The sequence below is a fragment of the Canis lupus genome, chromosome 36, assembly GCF_003254725.2.
Source record: "Canis lupus dingo isolate Sandy chromosome 36, ASM325472v2, whole genome shotgun sequence".
NCBI classification, from domain to species: Eukaryota; Metazoa; Chordata; class Mammalia; order Carnivora; family Canidae; genus Canis; species Canis lupus.
In genome coordinates, this window is record NC_064278.1 from 29,711,026 (window position 1) to 29,731,246 (window position 20,221).

A 20,221-nucleotide genomic window follows, 5' to 3' on the forward strand; every position below is an offset into this window, starting at 1 on the left:
TTTTTTAATGAGAACACAGAATCCCAGAAACAGATTTTTCCCCCCAAAGTCTTACATTTGCAAATTGGCAGAACTTCAATTCAAACATGGGAATTGTGACCATTCAAGGAAAAGGCAACTGCACTTCCTATTCTCTCAAGAAAAATCCACTATTCTTGGAAACACCTTCCTCTTTTTTTCCCCTAAAGTGAATTTCAGATTTTTTATCATCTCTAAAAACTAAATTTCGTCAAATTGTAACTAGGAGATTTTTATTCTGTTTTGAGCCTAAGTCCTATAAGTAAAATAAGTCAAGAAGAATTTCATCAATTAAAACAATTTAAAGAAATAATTTGTATGTATATTTTTAAAAAGGAAAAACAAGCTAAACAATAATAAGAAATATTAATTCTTATTTCTAGTTAAGAGAGAACAGAGACCTGTGAAGTAGAGAAGGAAAATTGAGAAGTGATGGGAGGGAAGGAGAGAATAAAGAGATAATTGTAAGTCATGAACAGGGAAAATGTAAATATGTAAAAATATTTCTAAAAGTCTTTAAGTCTGAAGTGAATGTGATACAGATCTGTTAATACTAAAACTACAATGGACAAAGGGAAGCCAAGTAGAAATGCATAATAAAGGAAATAATGCCAAAGATCAAAGATTCTTCATGACATATTTACCCATAATAACTAAAGTCTTTTAGAAAAATATGCGTGGAATTATTTTCTCAAGGTTTTACAGTTAAATCTGTAAGACTTTTTTTTTTTTTTTCAAAAAAGAGGTGGCATTCATTTTTTTGAGCTCACTTTTCCTCATTATAGTGACTCTGATTCCTATACCAACCCAGTCTAGTTAAAAGCAAAATTTGTCATAGCATACTGCCCCCATTTTTATTCTTTAAGGGGAAAAAAACAAATAAAAGTTTGTATTCTATATCTAAGCCAAAATGGAGGTTTCTGAGAATTCAATTCTGTTCATCTACTAATTCTAATAGCTCCAAATAAAAGTAGATGGAAAAAATACAAATGAATACAGTAAATTTAGGTGTGAGGAGAAAGAAAAGAACTAAATATATTAAATGTGGCTTTCTTTTTTGAAATTACTTAAATTCAATTAATTAACATATAATGCATTATTGAGTTCAGAGGAAGAGGTCAGTGATGCATCCGCCTTATATTAACACTCAGTGCTCATCACATCACGTGCCCTCCTTAACATCCATCCCCCAGTTACCCCATCCTCCCACTCCCTCAGCAACGCTCCGTTTGTTTCCTATGATTAAGTCTTATGATTTGTCTTCCTCTCTGATTTCATCTTATTTTTTTCCTCTTTTCCTCTATGATCCTGTTTTGTTTTTTAAATTCCACATATGAGTTAGATCATACAATAATTGTCTTTCTCTGACTGACTTATTTTGCTTTGCATAATACCTTTTAGTTTCATCCATGTCATTGCAAATGGCAAGATTTCTTTTTTTTTTTTTTTTTTTTTTGATTGCTGTAAAGGAACAGAGAGCCCCAGCAGATCTGAGTCATGGACCTCCAGGAACCCTTAGCACATTGGTCTACAGCTACTTCCATTCAAGACTGTAAAATGCCAGACCCATAAAAGAATGAGAACTATGAGCCCAAAGAATGAAAGGCAATGGTGTCACTTCCTTTTTTATTCAGAGCATCCAACAAATAGTTTTATTTTTTTGTTGGTTCCTTACAATAAATGCTCATTATTTTACATTTTTATAAAGACGAGTTAGTTTGTCCAAATTGTCATCTTTTTCTCCTATCCGAATTTAATCTAATACATACTCATATAATTAGGAATTGGATAACATCTTCTCGTAAAATGCCCTACTTAATTCTTTTGATTGTAATTTTCTGAGGATGGAGAACAGAGTTTTGATTTTTTGGTAAGCTACTTTAAATCTCAATAATTAAGTTAACTTATACATTATTAAAATGTATGACATTGCATACTTTTTGTATCATGCAAAGGATCTAATGTATAAAAAGCAAATAGGTAATGTTCAGCTTTGAAGATACTTTGAAGATATTAAAAACTGAATCTGCTTATTCAATTGTAATGAAAGAACTGAAAGTGATCTTAAAATGAATTATTCTCTTCTTTGGCTTCTCAAAAACATCTTTTCTCAAAGATTTATTTTTCATGGATAACTTCATGGCTTACCTCACACCAAAAACTTTATAAAGAGGGGGCACCTGGCTGTCTCCGTTGGTAGTACATGCCAATCTTGATATCAGGGTTTTGAGTTTGACCCCATGTTGGGTGTAGAGATTGATTAAAATTTTTTTTAAAAATTAAATATTTTATTTACTTGAGAGAGAGAGCAAGCGAGAGATAGCATGAGTAAAGAGGAGGGGCAGAGGGAGCGGGAGAAGAAGACCCCCACCCCTGCTGAGCAGGGAGCTGGACTGGGTATAGATCCTAGGACCCCAGGATCATAGCCTGAGCTGAAGGTAGATGGTTAAACCTCTGAGCCACCCAGGCACTCCTAAAAATCTTTAAAAAAATCTTTATAAAGATAACTTCCTTATCTTGCCTTCTCCAGGACATATTACTACTTGATACTCTTTTTGATCCTAACTCTATATACCGTTTTCTTTAAATATTTAAACGTGTCTCTGATATATCCTTAATGGTGATATGTACGCTCCTGAGAGATCTGAGGGAAACTACAGACACTTTTCTAAAATGCGAATACACATATGCACAGATATTTTTTTTGTACACATTTCCGAAGACCTCATGGATGCCCACTCATTCATGTGTTTTTAAATGAGGCGTCCTATTACAAGGATAGATGGTCACTTGTATCTCTCTGGCTTTTGACTATGGAGATAATAATATGGAAGGCAGTAAGTGGTAGTGGGAAAAGTAATGTTGGTATGACAATGTAATGGCAAACAATGGTGTCTCAAGAACTTTAACTTTTTTAGGGACTTTATTTAAATGATGAATGCAAATCTAAAATGGCTTTAAAGTTGCTGACCACATATAGGAAAAAAAAAATCTCTCCTGCCATGTAAATTGAGGCTAATCTAAATTCTCCTTAATTAAACATCTTTCCTCAGTTGATACATTCATCGGGATTTTCTTAAGAGAAAAAACACACAACATACAAAAAGAAGTTAATCCTGGGAAGTTAATCCTGGGAATCCTTGAATAATGTACACAATCTCGTACATGTTCATAAAATCAAATTCTAATACTAAATATAAATTTTGTCTACAATATTTATCATTTGGAATTATGTTTGCTTCAACTCATATAAATAATTGAGCGGTGAGGTAAACATCCCAATTAATATACATGTAACTGGAGTCCTGGAAAGAGAGGAGTGTGCCTACCAAGGAAAATGGCATCAGATGGAAATATGGATCTATACAAAGTGAAGATGCCACAGCACGTAGCTACATGGTCAAATATAAAAGATTTTTTTAACATTTAAATCTGTTTGAAAGATAATCAGCTCATCAATTTTGACAAATGTGTCATACCAATATACGACGTTAGTAAAAGGAGTTGGGAGCATATGGCTACTCTTTCTAGCTTCATAAGTTTTCTGTAAGTCTAAAGATATTTAATTAAGTTTATTTTAACCAACTGAAACCAGAATAATGACATTGTAGTATGTTACTAATAACGTATATGGAAACAAATTGTGTGACAGCCAGAGCACAAAGGCCAGGGAAGGAAAAGTAGAAAAATACTGTTTGAAGTTTCTTATACTAGAAGAGAAATGGCTTAATATCTCTTGAAAGTAAAACTGGGATAAATCAAAGCTGTATATTCTAAGCCCCAAAACAACCACTAAAATAAAAAGAATGATGGCAAATAAACCAACATAGGAGATAAAACATTCTCATACATGATACTAAATTTAAAAGAAGACCCCCCCAAATAAGTAAAAAAGAAAACAAAAATAGATAGGACCAGTAAAACAATAGCTTAAAGAGGGACTTAAATTCAAACCTATCAATTATCACATCAAATGTAAATGTTCTAATTTAAAGGCAAATATTGTCTGGGGTGCCTGGGTAACTCAGTCAGTTAAACATTCAACTCTTGATTTTGACTCAACTCTTGATTTTGACTCACAGTCTCAGGGCCATGAGATTGAGCCCTGCCCTGGGCTCTACACTGGGGGAGTCTACTTCTCTCCCTTTCTCTCCCTCTGCCCTTCCCCATACTCCAGTGGATGTACACACACACACACACACACACACACACACAAACAAGTAAAATCTTAAAAAAAAAAAGGCAAATATTACCTGATTGAGCAAAACATCAAGACCAAATTATATGTTGCCTAAAAGCCCATTTTGTTTTTTTGAATTAAATTCAATTAGCCAACATATAGTACATCATTAGTTTCGAATGTAGAGTCCAATAATTCATCAAGTTGTGAATAATACCCAGTGCCCTCCTTAATGCTCATCAGCCAATTACCATTTTATAAACAAACACACAAGTTAAAAGTGCAAAGACCTTGATATAGACTGATAAAAGAAGAGAGAAGGTACAAATAACTAATGTCAGGAAGTAGAGGTTTCACATCATTATAGATTCTAGTATAAGGAAATATTATAAATGATTTTATGCCTATAAATTTGACAACTTAGGTAAATGGACCAATTTCTTGAAAGACAGAAACTACCAAGGCTCACTCAAGAAGAAGTAGAGAACCTGAATAGTCCTATAATTATTTTTTTAAAATTGAATTTTGTAATTACATACCTTTCCACAAAGAAAATTTCAGTCCCAGATGGTTTCACTGGCAAATTCCACCAAACATTTAAAGAAAAAAAAAATGCTACAAATTTTATATTAACCACTCCAGAAAATTTACCAAGAGGGAGGTAATACTTGCCAACTCATTCTGTGAGGCCTGAATTACCCTGGTATCAAAACCAAAGAAGACAATATGACTGAAAAACATTAGCCTCCAGTACAGCAATATTAGGTAAAAATATGTTCCAATTTTCATCAGGAAACAAAACAGGAAGACCTGTTTTGATTTTTAAAAATTCAGGTATCTAACATTATAATATTTGTACTTCGAGTCTATTAATTGAGAAAATGTAAAGGGAATATCATTAGGAATCTAGAATTCTTCAAACTGAAGTCTTATTAATAGTTTTACTATTTTTATTGTAGTGCAGTAGATACACCATGAAATATGCTATTTTAACCATTTTTAAGTGCACAACCCTGTGTCATTAATTATATTCACAATGCTGTACAATCATCACCACTATCAATGTCTGAAATTTCTCATCACCTCAAACAGAAACTCTGTATGCAGTAAGCAATAACTCACCATTCATCCCATCCTCTAGAGGCTGGTCACCTCTGATCTACTCTCTGGCTCTGTGACTTTATCTATTCTGGATATACACATGGAATTATACACTAAATCTTCTACTGTGTCTGGTTTATTTTACTTAGCATAATGTTCTCAGGGTTCATTCATATAGCATGAATCAGAAATGCATTCATTTTGTATTCATGCATATTTGAAAATAGTTGGTACAAAAAGAGCAAGAGTAGGCATAGGACAGTTTGAAATAATCATTTTGATTCATTTTCTGAGATATTTTGAAGTTTCCTAAATAAGCCTTAAAAAACATGATCAAAATTTTACAATAAACACTATTATTCTTAAGACTCAACCAATTACTGAGATTCACTCCATTATTAAGCCTTGTGGAATGAGGTGATGCTTAGAGATGGGTTATTATGGGATTCAAGGATAGGTTAGCATTGATAAGAATCATGGATAGAGAGAGAAACTGAGCCTGGCAGCAGAGTGGTGGTGGTGGTGCTGAAGCTGTGTTATAGTTGAAGGGTGTCCATGGCACATTGTGCTTGGTGATAAAAACACTACATTTTATTAGTGCCATATTGACTGATACTTTCACATTTCTGATGTCAAAATAGCCTAATCAACAACATATAATATGTATTCAGTCTAGAGAGAATGCTACCATTACATTTTGATTTGGGAATTCCTTGCAATAAGTCCATGATACCTCAGGAAACTGTGGCCCAGCAGATGAAACTATTGGGATAGAAGTATTGCATCGCTGGGACTTCATTATGGACCATAGTGTCCCTTTACTCTTTTGTTTTTAAAATAAATTTCAAATGTGTTTGAAAACACACTTGTTCCAAGTGAGAGAGAACATAGAATTCCAAAGAAGGTGGAATCTCCGGGTGGCTCAGTGGTTTGGCGTCTGCCTTTGGCCCATGGTGTGACCCCAGAGTCCCGGGATCGATTCCCACGTCGGGTTCCCTGCATGGAGCCTGCTTCTCCCTCTCTCTCTCTCTCTCTCTCTCTGTGTGTGTGTGTGTGTCTCTCATGAATAAATAAAAGGAATCTTTAATTAAAAAAAAAAAAAAGAATCCCAAAGGAGGGCCTGAAGAGAGTTGAACAGAGCAGATTAGACATGGGTCCAGTGTTTTTTGTCATTGGTTCTGGAAAGAAGAGATGTGGAAAAGACTAAATCGCCCTCAACCTTTTGGTAGTTGAATCTTAAGCTCTGATTCTAGGAGATACTGCCACTTAGAGAAGAAGTGAAAAAAAGGAAAGAGGAGTAATGAGAAGACTGGGCTCCTGGAAATGACACATCACACCCAGAAACCAGTCATTGAAGATCCCAGAGACCCAGTAGAGATGGTCTAGCATGAAAGAACTTTTTGAAAGAACTTGCACCCTTTCTTCATTTTGGTGAGATTTGATATTTAGAAACGAGGACTTCAATAGTCACTCTTGAATTCAGATTTCTCCAAAGGACAAAAAAATCAGAAAGAAGTATAGTATTGGTATATTTCTATAAAAGGCATAATGCATTTAAAAATGTTTTTAAGAAGACAACTCTGTAAATTAATTTCCCACGTTAAATATTTTAGATGGAAAACCAAAAAGGGAGGGGGCTGGAGATAACTTCAATTGAAATAGGTGAATTACATTATAGTATATTTCCTTAATCACGTCTACATAGCAAAAATAAATTGGCAATACAATTAACTTATTTTAACCAATATCAACATTCAACTTATCTAAAGTATACTAATAAATACTTTTGAGAATCCTAGTCTAATATTCCCTTCCCTTTTCATCTTGCCTTTCCTGCCCTTTACTTTTTTTTTTTTTTTGCAAGAATGTTTACTTGGCTTGCTTTATTTATTTATTTATTTACTTATTTACTTACTCACTTACTTTTTGCTAAAAGGGTAATGACATGAGGTGAAATCTCATAAATTAAAAGTTTGTACACAGTGAATTTAAACCAACCATTTCTAAAGGATAAATAACACATTTACTATTTGGCTAGTTGCTATGTATTCTGGGAATGAGTTAAGCCCTTTGAACTTGGTCTTTTCTTCCCGTAGTTAGCCATCTTGTCCAATTATTTGAATTTGAATAATAGAGATAACAAAGATCAGGAAATTAATTCTGAAGAAAAGAGCAGGTTAATATCATGAAAACTATGAATTAATTCAAAACCAACTTCCCACTTCATAGATTATTTTATTTTTAAATTTGGCAGAAATGTTTTTCATAGAAGGTTCTAGTCAAAATAGTTTTATGACCAACAAGCAAGTGAAGCCTAGGGTTACAATCAGACCCGCAAGCACAATGGGGGCATACTTCATTTGGACACAAACCACATTTCCCAGAGCAATTTTGATCTAATCCTTGGAGATAAAACAAATTCTTAAAGATATCAGACTACGCCTCTAAAAAAACACAAACAAAACAAAATTTGTGCCGCTCAGCAAACCTTATAGAAAGAGGAACCAAATAGTAACGGGTGTGTCATTAAAGTTCTCCAGCAAGACACTGTCTACGGTCACTCACCTAAAAGCAAATTTGGTTTCCTAGTGTGACTATTCAAATTGTTAGAAGTAAAAAAAAAAAAAAATTAGTATTGTAAAGTTTTACCTCTATAATGTTAATTATGTGTTTACATTAATAGTTTTAATCTCTGTTGATCCCTATGAATATTTTATATCATTTTACTGACCTGTAGGCTCTAAATTAAATTGCCCGCCCCAACCCATTTTCGGACATGATTGACTTTTTCGCTTAAAGATTAGATGAGACACAGATAACAATGTTTTGAAATGATCATCTCTAGAATGATGAACGACAAAAAAAAAAATTCTAAAAATGTTTTAGGAAAGGATTTGGGGGATCCCTGGGTGGCGCAGCGGTTTGGCGCCTGCCTTTGGCCCGGGGCGCGATCCTGGAGACCCGGGATCGAATCCCATATCAGGCTCCCGATGCATGGAGCCTGCTTCTCCCTCTGCCTGTGTCTCTGCCTCTCTCTCTCTCTCTCTCTGTGACTATCATAAGTAAATAAATAAAAAAATTAAAAAAAAAAAAAAAAAAAAAAAAAAAAAAAAAAGGAAAGGATTTGGTTAGGTTTACAAACTTTGCAATGGATCAGGATTGACACCTTTCCCTGCTGGGCCCTTAGGCGTCAGCTCTCAGTCCGGGCTGTAGGTTTCCTGCTGGCTTGTGCCCTTTGTGTTTATCACCCAATTTACCGAGTCATTTTGTGACTAATTTCCAGAGCACTGTGACTCAGTGTGGCTCTTGCTTATCTTTTCCTCTTCTTTTCCTACATGGCGCTGCTCTTGGCTTTCATTTTGTGGTAATACTCCCACAAGTGAGCGTCTCCCTAATTAAATAGCCTTGCCCCCCTCTCGCTCTGCGGCTGAGTACCTCGACATTATGGGCTTCTGTTTACTACCAGGAGCGAATTTTAATGTCATGGCATAGCCAGCGTGAAGGCGACAGCACGGCACGTAGGTACGGGATCTATTGCTCTAACTGACTTAAAGGAATTCTTGCATATCCTTATTCAGCATCTTAGAACATGAGCTTCGGTCTCAAGGCTTGCAGCGCGTTTCCCTAGAGAGATTAGGTACCGTAGACCTAAAATACCTCCTTTTGATTGCAAGGATCCTAATCCATGCTGCATTGTAACGATCAACAATTAAAAGCAATAACCAGAAGGTTCTTTAGACATACCGGCCAGTGTCTTTATCACACGCCTTTATGTGTTAATAAACGGTATTTAAAAAGGAAAGCAAGTCTTCAGAAAATTCCAATGAAACAGGCACAATTAGCAAAGAACTGCTGAAAAGCATAAGAAAGGCGCCTGGGGCCACCCTCTGACAATGGGGTCAGGGCACGTGTATTTGCCTAAGAAGACAGTGCTGAGCACCTCGTTTGCATAGAAATAGAGGTTCACTGTGTTTCGCCCCCGGCCAGCTCGGGCCTCCCCCAGCCCGGCCTCCCAGCGCCCTCCTCCCAGGAAGAAAGCAGGCCCGAGGGCACGCTGCCACCTACTCACCAGCGAGCCTTGCAGAAAGTTCTTGGAAAGACTGCTTTCCCAGCGGCCTGGGGATACTGTTCCCTGGCAGGCAGGCGTGGGAGGGGGGTTATCTCCTCTGCGTCTTCCCCTGGGCGGCTCCAGGATCTGATCCCGGGGCTGCTGGCCCGCAGCCAGAGGCTCCTGCGCTGGAGGCCGGAGGCCGGCCTTCCTGCCGAGGCCACCCTGGCCGCCTGCAGGCCACGCCAGGCCCTCTGCAAGGCTCTGCCCCCCTGGGCCGGACAAGGGCAACAGCCCGGGACCACCCTGGAACAGCTCTTAGCTCTTGCCTGCACTTCCTGGGGTTCCTGCTGCAATCAGTTCAAGACACAGGAACACCCCCCACTCCCCAGAGTCAGGGATTTCCTAAGCAGCGTCTATTTATCACCGCGTTGTTCCTTAGCAAAATGCACGTTCCCCCCAGTTTGTTTCTTCTTCAAATTATTCTCTTCCCATTATCTCTACAGTAATGAAAAAATCTACCTGCACCTTCTGTGGTCAGGGAGGCCGCCCGTGGCGCGGCCACCGCTGGGCCCTGAGCCCTGCACTGGGGGTTGCCAGCCGCGCAGCCCCAGCCCACTATGTGGACTCCCTGCGCCTCTATCTCTTTCCCTAAGACAATCAAAGGCAATCAAAGTCCTGGGTTGGATAGGAGGAGCGAGTGGATTGACCCAGACGCGCGGGTGTGGACACAGGAGCACTCCCGACAGCCTCCCACACGCAGCAAACCTCCCCTAGACGTTGGCTGCTGTGTGTGCGACCATTCGGAGTGTGAGGAACTGACAGCTTCCAAGACTGGCAAGTCCGGAGGTACGTCCGCTGCCCTGCTGGGGGCCCTGCTGGGGGCTGCTGCCACCGAGGCCAACCTTGAGTGTGCTCCTGGGGCAATGACGGCCGGTCAGCTCGGGGCCACCAGAGCCTCCCGAAGATGCCAGGTCTCCTGGGCCTGGAGGCCTAGCTCACCTGCCCGGAAACCCCATCACTTTCTTGTGTTTCCCATTTCACATTGTCTTTATGCCTTCGCCTTTTTTCGCTCTCTGGTCTTTGTGCCTTCACCTTCCTTTGCCTCCCTCCTGTCATCTCTGGGTAAGGGCTAACTTCTCTCTGCTTTTAACATAAACATCACTCCTATGTATTGAATAACTATGAGGTATCCAGACAGAAATTACTTCGTCTAGTTCCCTCATCCAGCTTGTGAAGAAGGTCCTTTCTCTGTAGGTGGGTGCCCAGGGCCGGCCACCCCGAGACCGCCCCCTGCAGCAAGAAGACCGCTGTAAGCAGTCAAGTTAAAAGCAACCAAAACCCAGCAGATTCAGAAAAGCCTACTTACCTCCCCACAATCGCCTAAAAGAACGGAGATAGAAGACCTGCTCCAGGACTGGAGCTAGCGCTGGACGTAAGCACGACGGGACCTGAACCAGGCACCGCAGGGAGAGAGGAACCCAGCATGTCCTGTGGGATCAGTCTACGGGGTCTCATTGTTTCTGACGGTCCTGCAAACGTTTGCTTACAAAACATTTGCTCTTTTTTTCATCTTCCAGTGAGTTGTAATCCTTTCTTTTGAAGTTCTAGACCCTTACTCCCTTCCCCTTAGTTCAGAATAACACATACCTTATTTGGCCTTTCTTTAGAATTTCCATGCCTGTGGATTAGCCATATGCAGAAAATTAACATGATTTTCTCCCATTAATCTGTCTCATGTCAATTTAGTTCTTATAGCAGCTAGAAGGACCATGAAGGACCAAGGAAATTCTTCCTTCCTGACTACAGTGGAGGAGAGAAAAAGTAATTTTCCCTGTACCTTTCTAGGTTCTTGGCTGAGACCACTGTGCAATAAAAGATTGACAGAGAAAAACAAACTGAAGTCTAATAACACGTATACCTCCTGTATACATGGGAGATACCTAGGAAAACTGAATAACTCCTTGTAGTGGCCCAAACCACCGCCTTAAACCTCTCTAAAGACAAAAATTAATGTTGGGGGGTGGGTGATCCAGTAATGGGCGCCTCTGGGGAGAAGACGGTACCCAAGACTGGGTTGCTATGCAAATTTAAGTCTTTGCCTTCCCCACTGTTATTTCTAGAGATTTAGTTGTTTTCCTCTTCCTGCTGCAGAGAGGGGGACACCTGTACAGATGGAGATCTCTCTTGGAAACATGAATGTCCCTTAGAAAAGGGTAACTGCTCCACTTCCGAAGCTTTTCCTGCGTCTGTCATTTTTCACAAAATAATCACGTAAAGTAGGAAATTCAGACGTTCAGTTATGGAATGAATAAGTCTCGGGGAATCAAGGGTTCGGCACAAGGAATATAGTTAATGGTGTCGTAATGCTGCTGTGTGGTGACAGACGGTGGGTGGCGACACGTGTGGAGAGCGTGACGACCCATCGCTCTGTTGTACGTCTGAAACTAAGGTAACAGTGTCAGCTATACGTCAATTAAAGAAATTTAAATAAAGCCATAAATCAAGCCAATGAAATATTACATAAAACATGGTCTGTCTTTCTACTTTCGCAAAAAAAAAAAAAAAATGGAACAAAAACAAAAACCCAAAGCAAACCAAAAAAATCCAGCCTAAAACAATCCTGGATGCCAAAGAGGCATATTTTGGGGTGACAAATTCCACTCCCTCTCAACGGCCATTTCACAGGATTGGGAAGAGTGAGTACAGCTTGTGGGGCTCTGACTCAATCACGCGGTCTGACTTCAAAGCACAGATGTTTATTCTTCTGTGCTCCTTTCCACAAAGTCTGTATTTCACACCAAAATAAAGCTTTGCTGTGTGCTGAAACCTCAGGTTTAACAGTGAACTTCTGCGACATGGTCACCATCCCTTACTACCTCGTATCCTGCCCCTCAAGCACATTCAACGGTCCCTTCTTACCCTGATAGTTAGTTGAGGAGAGTTGGCTGTTGGGGGATTAGGATAGACACTGATCTTGTTTGGGCTAACTACAGGCTCTGCCCAGGTCGAGGTAAGCTCAGCCGGTCAGATTTCTTCTTTAAGCACTTGAACTAAGAGCTATAGGAAAAGTATACAGTAAGTGCCCGTGTCTTCACTAACACGCTGAGATGGCAGAAGGGCAGGCAGCTCGTGGCGCGTGCAAGGGGATGGTGTCGAGACAGCCAGGTGAGAGAGGCTGGTGGTGAGCGAGAGTGTGCGGCCCCCAGGAGCCAGGGACGGAAGGAAGCAAGAGCAAGACCGGGCGGGTGAGGTGAGGGATGCCCCAGCTCTAGGGCAAAGGCCTTCTTCACGACTGGTTCGCGCTTTTCTAAGTACTCAGAACATGCATCCTCGTGTTCAATCCCTTTTCCCTTGTTAAGGGAAACCGCAGGCCCCAAATGGCATCCCTTAGGCCAAGTCACCAAACTGGGGCTTCACACCAGCTACCTGTAATCTCCACCTCCCCCGACGTGGAAGTCTTAACTGGCTCCTCAGGAAGTTCCTGAGAAGCGCCCGTGAGGTGACCTGTCGCTGGGCCCTCCACGTTCCCCAGAGGCATCTAATCCACCTAATAATGCCTCATGTCCTTAACCCTAAGGAAGGGTGGCCTTACCTGGAACAGTCCTTTCTTCCCATTCACTGACGTCTTTCTTGTCCCACCCTCCTTCCTATAAAAACCTTGCATTTTGTACGATTCCTTGGCGCCCTGCTCTCTCTTCTAGATGGGAGGCTGCCAAATTCAGGAATTGCTTAATAAAGCCCATCAGATCTTCATATCTCCTGCGTTCAGTTCTTGTTCTTTAACACCCTAACGTCACTGAAGAACTCTGCTCTTTATTACGGAAGGAACTCTACCTGAAGGAGCAACAGCCGAGCGGGAATCCATTTCCCAGAGATCATCAATTTCATATTTGTGTTGTGCTTAGCATTGGTGAGACCTTTTCACTATTTTGTTTCCATACACTTGCACAAACTGGCATCTTCTTGTCCCGAAGACCATAAATGACTGTCACGATAGGACAGCCTGCCACAGCCGGCTCCGTGGACCCCGCTTTTCTCTTTCCCGAGCTTTGCGTGAGCTCCTTCTTGTGGTTTTACCACCAGTTTGCATTCCACTGTGTACAAGTCTCAGTTAGTTGGATAAAAATGTTTCTCACCAACAGTTTGACTATTTGCCATTGTATCTTCAAGTTCTTCGTACCCAACCAGTTACCTGGGTGTCTCAAGCCCCCACCTAAGACTTCGTCCTCTCCTTTTCATTCCTTACCATTCTCTGTTCATTGTTTCCTTCCAGCTCTCACACAATTCAAGTAACATTCCAGGCTCCTACTGTGAGTCTGTGTATTTCTTATCCAAAGTATAAAATCGTCTCCCCCCCCCCTTTATTTGTCCTATGTATTAGGAAACATTTCCTAATTTTATTCATTAAGAATCTCGTCCGTTAAAATATATCGACTATTTCAGCAAGCTCAGGTAACTCTATACGAGTGAGACAAATCCGGAAGGTTAGCTCCTTAAAGGAATTGTGAGAACAGTATGCATTGTTCCAAGATAGAGAATGGTGGAATTTGACAGGATGTCACAAATCGAAGAATACAGAAGTTTTCATGAACATCTTGCACAAAATTAAACGTTATCACATCCAACACTCATCTCATGCACTCCTGTCTACTCTCAACTATGATGAAAGATCAGACATTCTATTACTTTACATTTCAACTAATTACTCATCACACAGAGTGTGACTACTCAGGTCTTTGATGGATTAGGTGAGGGATGAGTGCTTGAGGGCCTCCTTGTCTCAGCCCTTGACCTTTATCCAGAACCTAAACCCTGTACTGCTTGTAGTTCACTTTCCCGAAAGAGGATTACGGAAGACTCATCGACAATTGGAAGCTGTCTACCTTTTCAGATCTCAAATTCCAAAAAAGAATGGCTTCTAAATTTCATCCAACTGTATTCATAGAAACCCTGTGTGATGGATCTGACACAGAGAAACATGGGTGCAAAGTTGCCTCTATTAATTTCATTATTAACAAGTTGAGCTATGAAGCCCCTATTTTTACTAATGTAAAAAAATAATATTGTTTTAACCATTAAGTACCTTAATTTTCTTAGTCTCCAAAAGAGAGATCTCCCCCCAAAAAAGCAATTCTTCTTATAGGGAAACAGGGAATTAGACGCATGCCAGAGAGAAAGGGAATACTTAGATTCTTTTTCTGCTTCTCTCTGTGGTGGATTACATTATTTGTTCACACATATTTACTTCTCCTCCCTTAGGGTCCCAGTTTGATAACCGGGGATAAGAGTATATTTTGCGTCCACGTCGACATCAAGTTTTCTATATTGTGAGCTTCGGCTAATAGAACGAGCGGGTAAAAAAACAAATAAGCAGCAGCTAAACAGATTTTTATGAGCTTTACGGGAAGCTTATGAATTCTATGGTTCTATACTTTTTTTCTTCTTTTTTTTTTTTTTTTTCATTTTCTTTGACAAATGACTCTCCTGTCCCACAGGAGGGTCATTCACCTAAACTGGATTCACAATAAAGAAGAAATGGGGCACCCACACGGATGAGCCACAAAGGTGACTGAAAATAAGCCATTTCTTGGTAAAAGCCCCAGTAGAGTTTTAGGTAGTTTGCTATCAAGCATAACTTAGGCAGAAATAAATAATATACTCTCTACCTATATACCTTCTTCCCTCAAAGATGTATTATTTTGTCTGCATCCATATTATTGATTTATGTAACCCTGCATGCTAGACTAAATTGGACCCTTGAGCCCCATTCCTTCTGTCTCTCTGAAGCCCTATTCTTTCTTTCTTTTTTTCTTTCCTATGCACTTCATTGCAGGATATGAAGTAATTTTGGGGAAATGCTTTCCGGAAATTGACTGATGGTAAACACCAGTATAAACAAAATTAAACACCAGTCAATTTGAAGCATGTTTCAAAGTAAATTCTTAGGAAGCAAGATAGTAATAACAAAAGGGTCTTTAAGGAATTTTATGGTCACAAGCTGACTCCAATTATAGAAAAATAAGTTCTTCTCTAATGAGGTTGAATTTTCACATCGAAATCAAAATGAGTGCTTACATATAAACCTGAGAACCAGAATCCTGATGTAGCTTTTGCTTCATCTCATTCATATTTTTATTAATAGTAAAATTCTTTCTTTTTTATGAGAATGATCATTGAGAAGTGGTGGTATCGTGGGACCTTGAACGTCTAGTCACAGTTGAGGGTTATTTCGCCTTCTCAGGAGATTCTCCTCCGGACACTCAGTCATAACTTGTGTTATTAACAGGCAGACATCTTGAGCAAATGATTTTCCTTATTAGATAAAATTTCATATTAACTAAGAAAATAGGGAAAGCTACATTTTTGTGTCATCGGTGCTTAGGCATTGCATTTCACAGTTATTGCTACTTATTGATATTTTTAAAATGTGATGTCTCAGAGGAAAAATAAAACAAGCTGAATTCCTGGCTTTTTCTTTCCAGAAATCTAGAGTCACATGTCCTATTAGACAACATGGTGAGATTACTTAGAACCTTCACCTTCATCAATGTGTTTTTTTTTTTTTTTTTTCCCCTCATCTTATTTGGTTTAACTCCGGTCACAATCTAGAATGTATATCTGTGTCTCTAAAACATGAATAAAGAGGTGCATTTTTATGCTTTATGTCTGTTTAAAAAGTATCACACAATCTCAGGTCACAACAACCTCGGGTACTTGTTGTTGTTGTTGTTGTTGTTTTTGTTTTTTTTATTTTTTATTTTTTTATTTATTTTTATTTTTATTTTTATTTTTTTTTCAACCTTGGGTACTTGATCCATATCAAGACATATGTCTTGTCAAGACATATGACAAACTTCATATGTCTTTTTTTTTTCTCTCTTTGAAACTTTTTATTTTTTAAGGGTCCTGAGTGGCTCAGATGGTTTAGGATCTGCCTTCACTTCAGGCTCTGGTCCTGGAGCCCTGGGATCAAGCCCCACATCGGACTCCCTGCTCAGTAGGGAACCTGATTCTCCTTCTACCCTTCCCCACTGCCTGTGCTCTATCTCTCTCTTTCTATCTCTTAAATAAAGTCTTTCTAAAAATCTATATAAAAAGGAAAACTTTTTTAGTCCATCTATGTGTTAGACACTATACAAAGTATTGAGATTACAACGTTACTTAGGCTGCTTTGTTCTCAAGAAGCAGGATGATAGCCACGTTCCAAGTGACAGACAGGTGGCAAAGCCTGAATTAGAGTAATCGGCAGGGAGATGAAGATGAAGAGACAGAGACAAGGGACTAATGATAACATGGTGAGGCAAGAACAGGTGGATCCAATGGGGTCTTCTCTATAAGGAATAAGAGGAGAGGAAATGGTGCCGGGCATCCAAGCCAGGGGTCCTCCAGAGGACAGCTGCCATGCCTTCTAGTGCCCAGCCTTTTACATATTTCTAATCATCGTCACAACTCTTCAAAGAAGGTCTCAAGTACTGCACTCTTCACTTTGCAGTATTTTCCTCTCCTATCTGGACCGACTTTTACAGAGCACTGTTAAAGCAGAATGGGTTCAGGGTAGTGAGATAAAACCTAGTTTTTTAAGGCATACACATCTGTGTATCTTATGTCTAAAAAATACTGATGTAAGCTAGGATTTTTAATTTTAAGAAGAGAAACTCAAAGTGTGGGAAGTCATAGTATGCGTTACCTTAAAGTATTCAGGAGGTGATTGTGTAGAAATGACAGTAAATTTAGTCTATTGTGCTCCAGAGAGAAGAGTTAGGTGGATGAAGATGTTGGGGACACATAGTTTTAGCTTAAAACTAGGATAACTTTCCTACCAATTATAGTTTAAAAAGATAAGCCATCCTATGGTAAGGAGTGTGCCCATTCCTAAAAGTAAGAAAGGAGGGAAAGTGGCATGTGGGAGGCATGACGTCCTAAAGACATCCCGACGTCGGGTGAAAGAACTGGACTAACTGGAAAATCACGTCACTAACTAGAAAATCACGTCCAGTCTTCAAAACCCCTGAGCACTTCTTACTCTTTGATGAAGGATAACGTAGCTACACATATAAAAACAATAATATAAATAGCAGACATAGTAACAATCCTTGATGTTTACTTAAGACTTACTTGGTGCCAGGCATTATTCTCCATGCGTCGTATTTAAGAGACCATCATGGAATGGGTGATACTATTCTCCCATTTGGAGATAAAGATAAATGGTTCCTTCATTTGTGCAAATTCATACAGCTAATCAATGAAAGTGGGATCTGAATCCAGATAGTCCGAATTCTGAGCATACGGCCTTAACTATTAGGCTGCACTCCCTCTCTGTTTTAAATGTTTTGTTACCTTTCTAGCAATTTCTAAATTATGTAAAGTCTAGAAATAGAGAAATTCCACCTCTATTATGCTAAAAGAATTTACACACTGCTTTGTGAACCGGTAGATATTGACAGTGATATAGAGTGCAGTATTTTTGTAAAAATGTAAAATTAAAGACAAAAAAATCAGTCAACATGGAATAGATAAATACGTTGTGGCAATCATTTGATAGAATATTATTTGGAAAAATAGGTATTCATGAATATCTGTGAACATGTCCAGGACTCAAAAATAAATCAGTAAGTAAACAACCTTGGGGGATGCTTGGGGGGCTCAGCAGTTGAGCAGTTGAGCCTTCAGCAGGACATGATCCTGGGGTCCCGGGATCAAGTCCCACGTCAGGCTCCCTGCATGGAGCCTGCTTCTCCCTCTGCCTGTGTCTCTGCCTCTCTCTGTATCTCTCCTGAATAACATCTTAAAAACAGAAAAACAAAAAACATGGGGTACCCAGCTGGCTCAGTCGGTAGACCATGTGACTCTTGGTGTTGTGAGTTCAAGTTCCGCATTGGGTATAGAAATTACTTAAAGATAAAATCTTAAAAAAAAATAATAAGCAAAATGAAGAACATCATTTCCCTAACTTTGGAAACATAGTAATACCATATATTAATACCATATATTACGGAAATACCATATATTAATACCATATATTAAGTAAAGATGCATGTGTAATGAAAGGAGATGCATTTATGTTAGTTGGTTGTTCTGGAAAGGAAAGGAGAGGAATACAACTGGGACAGGCTATAAAAAATAGTGCAATCTTCAACTGTATTTGTAATATTTTTATGTCTTTTATATAAAAATACTGCATACTATATTTTATATAAACACTATGCAGCAAAATGTCAATACCTTTATATAAAATACATAGAAAATACGAAAATGTTAAGATTTATCAATTGTACATGATCATTACTTGGATTCTTGGCATTTTATTTCTGATACTTTTCCTTGTTTATGAATATTCAAGCTAAAAATCAACCAGAACATATAACAACGAGAGACTAGATAGAGAACGTTTCCACTGTTCATTGTCTCCAAAATGTTTAATTTTTGAAATTCTAAAATCTGCCAAAATGAAGGCAGAAAATATGGCATCAAGGCAACATTAAAAAAAACAAAAACAAAACAGTAAGTTCTGGAAACATTAGTTGACCATTTTTATCCCAATGTGACTAGAAGAGTGGGGAGTCTTTGACTAGAAGAGTGGGGAGTCTTTTACTTTTATGAAATGAGGCTGTTCTTTTCTGTGATTTTCAGAGTCAATACACATGAAAGGCCTAAGTGTTTCCTGGGTGGCTTCACTACCTGTTTCGGAGAATCGACAACCAGTTAGTGCTAGTGTAACAGGTGTGTGGAACCAATGAAAGTATCCCCTCTAAGGGCACTGATTGCTCTTCCCAGTGGCCTTATCACAAAGCCGGTGAGCGGCCCTGGCGGGCTGCGTGGACTGGGGCACAGCACTGTCCTGGGCTGGCTGCCCGGACATGTAGGGCGACAAATACCTTCAGAATCTTACTCTCAAAGGGGGTTTATTTTTGCCTCCGTTTCCTTTGTATCGTGAGGATAATGAATAAATAAGGTTCTTCTGGGGGGAGGCCACGTCACTCTTTAGAGGCAGAGGGTCAACTTCGTTGACTGTGAACCGTGTGCCTAATAAAGTGGAGGCTGTAAGAGCATCCTTGGTGTGCTATGGAACCGCGGGTGGGAGCAGGATGGAGGCCCTGTTGGCTATAGGCCCCGGAGTCCCCATCCTACTGGGTCGTGGGCAAGAAAGGATGCTTGGGTGGGGCTTCAGGGTCACAGCTGGGAGGGAAACTAATGTGATCTTGTGTACGGGGCCCTTTGGGCCAACCCAGTATGCTTTTGGTTGTGTCTACATCTGACTGTAAGAACTGTGGGCTGTTTCCACATCTTGGCTATTGTCAATAATGTTGCAATAAACATAAGGGCACATTAAAAAAAAAATGTAGTCTCGAAGACACTTTACACCTTGTGACATCGCGTTTCGATCTTGGAACACATCTGATGTGGCGCCAGGAAAGCCCCCCCTTCATAGGCCCTCCCCTGCGAGCCGGGCGGATCGGGCGATGTGACTTGTGACCTTGCCCTGAGCTTCAGTGCACGGGAGAACAGCCAGTCAGCCTCGTCCTCTCTGTGACCCTAACCTCAGCTCCCCACAAACATCAACTAACTTGAGGGAGACCCAGGCCTGTAGACTCTTCGCTCATCCTTCCGGATAAGAACAGAATTCAATTTTGGGAAGCTGTGGGCTTCTGCAGAGCGGGTAGTAGCACAGCTGACTCAACTCGCTACAACCTCCTCCAATCTGCTGGCCTCCCCAGCAGCTTAACTTTATATTTATCCCAGATTTCTCGACCTTTCCACTATTGACATTTGGGGACAGATGATTCCTTGGTGCAGTGGGCTTTCCTGGGCCCCGTGAAACACGGCCGGCCTTTCTATATCAGATGCCAGGGGCAAATCTCCCCTGAGGGCGA

General features: G+C 39.9%; 1 protein-coding gene across 6 annotated transcripts in view; it reads right to left on the minus strand.

Annotated features, from left to right (window-relative positions):
- TFPI (tissue factor pathway inhibitor) overlaps positions 1-20,221 on the minus strand; it is an 89,395-nt gene that overhangs the window by 44,800 nt on the left and 24,374 nt on the right. Inside the window, exon 1 of one of the 6 annotated variants that reach the window (XM_025460442.3) lies at positions 9,369-9,682. The exons of 4 other annotated variants lie outside the window; for them this stretch is intronic. The gene's annotated coding sequence lies outside the window, so the exon portion shown is untranslated. Of the gene's footprint in view, positions 1-9,368; positions 9,683-20,221 lie in introns of those variants that run through there. One more of the 6 variants, XM_049106277.1, reaches the window with a different exon arrangement.